Source organism: Penaeus monodon, chromosome 41, assembly GCF_015228065.2.
Source record: "Penaeus monodon isolate SGIC_2016 chromosome 41, NSTDA_Pmon_1, whole genome shotgun sequence".
In the NCBI taxonomy this organism is placed as follows: domain Eukaryota; kingdom Metazoa; phylum Arthropoda; class Malacostraca; order Decapoda; family Penaeidae; genus Penaeus; species Penaeus monodon.
Genome location: NC_051426.1, coordinates 3,854,595 through 3,862,094, shown reverse-complemented (window position 1 = coordinate 3,862,094; position 7,500 = coordinate 3,854,595).

Genomic DNA, 7,500 nt, shown 5'->3' with positions numbered 1-7,500 from the left:
CCTAATCATAATCATCATAACCTCCATCATCATCACCATCATTATTAAAAGCATTTCTTAAAAAAAGGCAGGGTATAAATCTCAGATATTAAATAATTGGCGGAGATAATTTCGGCCTCTGACATCGCAATGCTTCTCTGGCGCCACGCTGTCTGCGCCGCCCGCCGCCGGCCTGACCCTGGCGCCGCTCGCTCTGCAACCCGGGGCAACATTGCTGCTTGTCTGTTGCGATTTTTCCCTCCCTCCCTCCCCTCCACCCCCTCCCTCTCTGTCCTTTCACTTTCTCTAAATCCCAAACTCCGTTTCTCTCTTTTTCTAACTCACTAACCTTCCTCCCTCCCTCCGTCTCCCTATCTCTCTCTGTCTCTTTCTTTCTGTCTCTCTCTCACTCTCTCCATCTTATCCCTTCAGGTGATTAAAACAGTCATAATGATGATAGTAGTAGTAGTAGGAGGAGGAGGAGGAGCAGGAGAAGGAGAAGAAGAAGGAGGAGGAGGACGAATAGGAGAAGGCGAAGATTAGGAGGAAGAGGAGGAGAAGAAGAAGAAAGAGGAGAGGGAGGACGAGGTGTAGGAGGAGGAGAAAGAGAAGGAGGAGAAGAAGGAGGAGGAGGAGGGGAAGTATGAGGAGGAGGGGAAGGAGAAGGAGGAAAAGGAGGAGAGGGATTAGGAGGAGGAGGAGGAGAAGGAGAAGAGGAGGAAGAGGAAGAGACGGAGGAAGGAGGAGGAGGAGGAGCAGAAGCAGCAGCAGGAGGAGGATGTGGTGGAGACAGAGAGGATGGAGGAGGAGATGTTAGCTGGAGGTGGAGAAAAATGATGATGATGATGATGGTGATGATGATGGAGATGGTGATGTTGATAATGATGGTGATGGTGAGGAGGAGAAGGGTATAATCTGCGCGTACCGCCCGCCGCCGACGGAACATGCTGATCCTACTGATCGCCTAGCAAAGTCAGCTTGTGACAAGCAAAGTGTGGATATAGATCTTGGGGTACCTATTTCTAGGATTTTATACAGCATTAAAGCTTCCTTCAAAGAGGACTTGACTGAGATGATTAATTCTCAAGCCCTGAAAACTGTAGCATAAAGCACTATGGCAGGAATGGTGTGAGTCCTTCAACCACCAAACCACCCTCTCTGAGCTATGGCAATGGCTCAGGCGAGCTACCAGCCACTCAGCCCCGAGGTGCAGGCACTATGACCCTCAGTCAGAGACGAACAGACTGGCGCACGAGTTCTCTGCGAGAACAAGTAGCAACAGCCTGTCATCCAAACTGAGGGCAAGACAAGAACGCCTACAACCAGACATATCAGAGAAAGGGCAGCCAAACCCGATAACTCAGACGTTATCTTTTCTCTGAGGGAACTAAGAAATGCCTATAAAACCAGTTCTAACACAGCCCCGGGCTCTGATGGGATCTCGTACCCCATCATTTCCCACCTAGGACTAGCAGGTGAGCTTGCACTCCTGCAACTCATCAACAAGTCCTGGGAAACATCCACTCTACCTCAGAGTTGGAAGAGGGCTACCATAGTTCCCATCCCCAAACCAAAGGAGCCTGGGAAGTACTGTCCTATCTCTCTCCTCAGCTGTCTGGCCAAGACGGCCGAGTGGATGGTACTGAACCGGCTCCACTGGAAAATGGGATCCACACATGAACACCTCCACGGGTTCACCAGGGGCATGAGCACATCGCACAGTTTAGCCATGCTCTTGAGCACAATAAGCACGGGCACATCTGTGGTAGTATTCCTTGACCTGGAGAAGGCTTTTGAATTAGCAAGTCCTCTTTCCATTCAGGAGAGCCTGATCCAGAAGGGAATCAGAGGTAAGCTTCCAAGGTCACCTATCACAGCACATGCCACTAGAAAATGGAATGCCACAGGGTGGGGTTCTCAGTCCAGCCCTATTTAGCACATCAATGTCCTATATCCTCAACATAAACCTCCCAGTGGGGTGCAAGATCATCTCCTATGCAGACAATCATCTCCACTGGACCATACTGCTTAAATAAAGCCCAGCATTGTCTGGACCTCGTGTCTGAGGAGTGTTGTAGAACAGGACTGAAGATCTCTGCAGCCAAATCCAAAGTCATGGCTCTGAGACAAAAAGTTCAAGGCACAAGTCTGAAAATCCAGGGAATGGACTTTGAATGGGTTCAGGACTTCCTTTACCTTGGGATAAGGATAGACCGTACCCCCCTGCTTTCAGAAGGAGGTCCAGTAACTGGTTGACTGAACCAAAACAAGACTGGCTGTCATGAGAGCAAAGAGTGGGAGACGCATAGGAGCCAGACATAAAGTACTAAGATCATTCTATGTACATGCCGTCCGGCCCATTGTGGACTATGCCCCACTCGCTCTGATTGGCACAAGGACAAATTGGAGACAGTCCAAAATGAAGCTGCCAGGATCAATCTGAGCGCCCCAAGATGGACGAAGATCCTCAACCTCCTCATGGAGGCAAACCTTCTCCTCCTGGACTCACGAATCGATCTAATGGCAGCACAATTCCTGGTAAAGGTCATCCAGGCTCCCAGGAACACAAGCCTAAGACAAAAAAATAGTCAGACGCCTAGAACAAGACAACGAGCTCTTTGTAAACAACTCCTGGATGTCTCATACAGCCAGGGTGTTAATACGCCATCAGCTCAAAGAACAATTTCTTGCTAAGGGCATGACTCCCCTCACCCTAACTTTGTCGAAGCCCCGCCGTGGGCACAAACCTCGATAGAGTTTTCCATCATGGACCTAACAATGAAAAAGAGTCAATACCTCACGCCTAATCTATAGGCAGAAGCCCAGAGGGTCAATGCAGCCATCACTCCTCCGGGTAGTAAAACATACTTCACGGATGGATCAGTCGATCCCTTGAGCCACACTGCAGGCGCCGGCTTTGCAGCAAGGGATGCCACAAAATCCATGAGGGTAACAGACAACGCCTCTTCGCTACAGGCAGAGGCAGTTGCAATCATGGGAGCCCTAGGCCACGCGTCCCTGAGAGAAGGACACGTGGTCATACATACAGACTCCAGGGCAGCCATCGACTGTCTTCAGCAGCGCTCACCAAAGACAACATATACCTTCTGACTACTATACTCACAATGGCACAGACATTGGCATCAGAGGGAATGAGCTTGCTGATAGACTAGCCGACATTGGCAGGGGTATTCCCCCAAACCCCATGATCATACAACCTAGAAGAAAATTACTGAAGAAGAAGTGTACTGCGGCTGCTCACACCTTCCTCCTGCAGCTTCACAGAGAGGAAACGAGATCCTCCCCCTCGGTCAGCTGGTACTCAGACGCCACAGGCTATGAACCACTGGCACTCTCTAACATGATTAACAGAGGTACCGAAGTCATTCTTCACAGAATGCGCCTAAGTTTCCATCTGCATGGCAGATCACAGAGACAATAGACCGTGGAGAGAGGTGTTGCATGCATTGCGGCGAGCCGAACGCCACACTCGTACATTACTTAGAGAATTGTGAGCACACACAATTCCTGAGACAGGGTCCGCCGACAACAGCCGTCGTGCTGGTAAAGAGATTATGCGGTATGCTTACACCATGGCGGCAGGAGCGCCTGCTGGCAATCCCACCGCCACGGTAAGCACCGAGTGTCAGAGAACAAAATGAGAGCCATAAAAAGCTGACACAGGCCAGGCCATATATGGAAGGCCCGGGCGAAGCTAGAACTTCGCAAATCTCTCAAGCAAGTACCACGGCTCGTCACTTTGCCCGCCTCGGCCCGCCTAGTGGTCGTGGGATCAGCGCTGACGAATTATAAACGGAGAGATTCCAAGGACGGAACATCTTACAAAATTGCTACGGACTGTGACTCGATTGCCTGTGATTATGGGAGTGCACTCGTGCAATTGCATAAGACAGACACGCGAGTCAGAGGACGAGCAGGATGGAGATGCTCTACGGTAAAAAAGGAGAGAGAGAAAAAAAATACTCCTAAAAGAAAAATAATAATAATAATAATAAAAAAATAAAAAAGGCCTTCTATCATGTTCAAGTCTTATGTTCGTATTTACACACTATAACCCTTACCCTTTGTTTGCTTTTGTTCTGTTTGTTCTTGTTCCATTATTTAATTACCATTTTTCTTTGACCATGATTTTTGTTTCTGCTGTTTTGCTTTGTTCTTGTTCTTTTTATCTTATCATGTTATCACCATTATCACCATAGTTCCTTATGTTTATTTATGTAACATGCTCCCTTTTCGTTTCCCTCCCATTTGCAATAGTCAGACCTAGTTGTCAAGATCTCATTCCCCCACGATTTATATTACATTACACGGCTTTATTCTTTTATCCACTATCACTCACATCACCCCATCCCACATCTCATCTCACCCACCCCCCTCCTGTCCTTATCTAGATTTCTTTCCCCTTCATCATTGCCTCTCGCTTTATGTAACTTATATTTCTCACTCTGCCACTGGAGCCCCCTAACCTCTTTCTTTTTACCCTCACTTTTCTTGTTCTTAACAATCGAAAACAAAATGTAAAATTAAATAAACATAAAATAAAATATAAATGTTAAAAATTATAAAATCAAATAAAAACGAAGTTACTTAGTTCAATTCATTTTTATTAATAAGTTAAATTTAGGAAATCCTTGTTACTTTCTAAAAAAATAATAATAATAATAAATAAAATAAAATAAAATAAAAATAATAATAATAAAAAAGAATGTTCATTACACCTTTCTCTTTTTATTAATCTAGTTATTAAGAAACAAAATACAAAATAAATAAAAAATCATAAAAAGGAAAATAAGAATTAAAAAATAAATAAGCAAAAATAAGTATATAATTATATATATATTTATAAAAAAGAGGTGCTTACTTTCATTATAATCAATATTCACTTTTTTCGCCAGTAAAGTAGTAACTAATAGAATCATAACTAATTACTTACCCCCCTCCCTCGAAACTCCCGACGTGAAGGAGAAATATAACCATTATTATGTATTAACTATGCAAGGGGTTTTCGCTCCCCTACTTTTCTAATCTCTAACTTCCTTAAATTTCACCACTTAACCTTCCCCCCCTTCGATTTCTTCACCTTTTTACTTCATTATTTATCTTATCTTTTATCTTCATCAGTTGACCTGTGGCTTTTACCTCTGTGCTCCCTTCCGCTATGTGACCTCGCCTGCTCCGCTCTCTCTCCTTGATTGTACATATTTTGTTATGTGTAGTGTAGTGTAGTGCCCTTAGCACTAAACTTTGTGTTTCCTCTGGTGTTTTCCGTTGACCAGACCGCTCTGATTCCTTTTTAAAAGCGAACCCTGACAATACTATATAATTCATTATATAATATAATGTATATATATAATGTATATATCATATATTATATATTACAATACATATATAGAGAGTTATGTATCATATATATATATATATATATATATATATATATATATATATGAGAGAGAGAGAGAGAGAGAGAGAGAGAGAGAGAGAGAGACAGAGAGAAAGAGAGAGAGACAGAGAGACAGAGAGAATGAAAGAAAAAGTGAGAGAGAGAGAGAATACATACATATATATAAAGGAATATGTGTGTATATATGGGTATATATATATATATATATATATATATATATATATATATATATATATATATATAAATGAATAAGTGTGTGTATATAGGAATAGGTATATATATACATACATATATATATATATATATATATATATATATATATATATATATATATATATTTGTCAAGTTCATCTTGGGCACTGCTGTCCTTCTCATGAGGGTCACTGGAGCTCGCGGGGCGGCAGTAGCGGTGGTCGCCTCACCGCATGGGTAAGGTAAGGTAAAGTTAAGAGAAAAGACCCGTTGCCGGGGGGGAAAGAAGATGGGAGAGGGAAGGATAAAGGGGGGGATCGAAGAGATGATTTAGTAAGAGAGAAAAGAGTCGGGGCTTAACCCAACATGCGGGGTAAAAGTTGGGGGCATAGCTGATAGGACGAGGAAAGGAGGATAAAGGTCAGCAAGGGAGGCCTCGCGCCATCGGTGGTTCGCTGCCCTGGCATAACGGTGACTCGCTTCGCATGAGCTAACTCACGGGTCGGCGAGGCCACCGCGCCTGGGCTGCGGATCCACTCGGCTAACGAGGGAGGTTGGGAGCGGTAAAGGTGGCCTGTCCGGCGCCATCGGGACGCCACCGTGCACGGACTTCTCGCCCATGGCAACGGTGGTGTCCTCGGCTAACCGTGAGGCTACAGGTTGAAGTACGAGTGAGATCGCTAATCAGAGGCTACCTCCCTTGCCCGCGTCGAGCAGAGATTTCTCCCTGTCGGCGGCAGGACTTCTAGGGAGATGTGCTCTGGCGATCTCAACACTGGCCATGACATCTCCTCCCCCACTCGCGTGTTGGCACTCCTTACGCCAAAGGAGCCACGGTCATGGCAGGGTGCAGGCGGCAGATGTCACGTGTCGGAAATCCGAAACCAGTGAGATGGAGGTAAGGATTTGGATGAGGGACGCTGGTGCTATGTAAGGATAATGAGATGAGGCGAGGGCGAGGTTGTGTGACACACGGAAAGAGGAAGTGGGAGAGGAAGGGAGTTAAAAACGGGATAGGGCTCTCGTTAGGGGAGTTTGTTTATTTAGAAGGGTAATTAAAATAGGTTTTTATGTATAACAACCCCCTAAAGCTATAAAAAACAAAAGAGAACAAGGTTAAGAACGAGAAACTAAAATAAAACGAAAGAAAAATTAAAAAACAACGCAAACACAAACGTAAGAAAATAAAAAGCTTAAAAAAGTTTAGGCGATAAATTTCGGCGCTCGACACCCGCTCTCGCGAGGCCCGGCAACAATCGCGCCGCGACGCGATTGGCCGAGCCGGGGCGAGGGCGGGCGCCGAGTTTATAGTAAAAAGCGCCGAAGCTAACGTAACTTAACTTAACATTAAAAGTTTAAAACATTTAAAACAAACAAATCAGCCCAATCCTCTCCCTCAGCCCAGGTCGAGACTCCCCTCCCCTCTCCAAGCCAGACTATGCCCTCACAGGCAGAGCCTAGCCAGGCTATGCCCTCACAGGCAGAGCCTAACCAGGCTGATTCAGTGCCACAAGCCGAATCAGAAGAAGCTGAGCCTGCCCAGGCAAGGCCAGCCAATGCACAGAAACAGCCTGGCCCGAGAAAAAGCCAAAGACGAAAAGTCAGAGCTACCAAAGGCTCTCCACCCCCCAGTGGATCCAGGGATAGCCTGACAGCCGAAAGAGAGTCTCAAGCAGTGAGGATCTCACAATGGAGTTGTCGACTCCGACCGTCAACCGAATGTGACGAGTCTCTGATGAACTATCAATTAGTAACATCATGCACGCAATCTAAGTATTCTGCAGTGGAACATCTGTGGCTTCTCCTCAAGGAGTCCATCCTCACGCAATATGCGATCAAGGAGCATTGACACCGTCATTCCAGGAGACATTATCACGAAGTGTTCGCTTCAGGTATCATCTACGTCC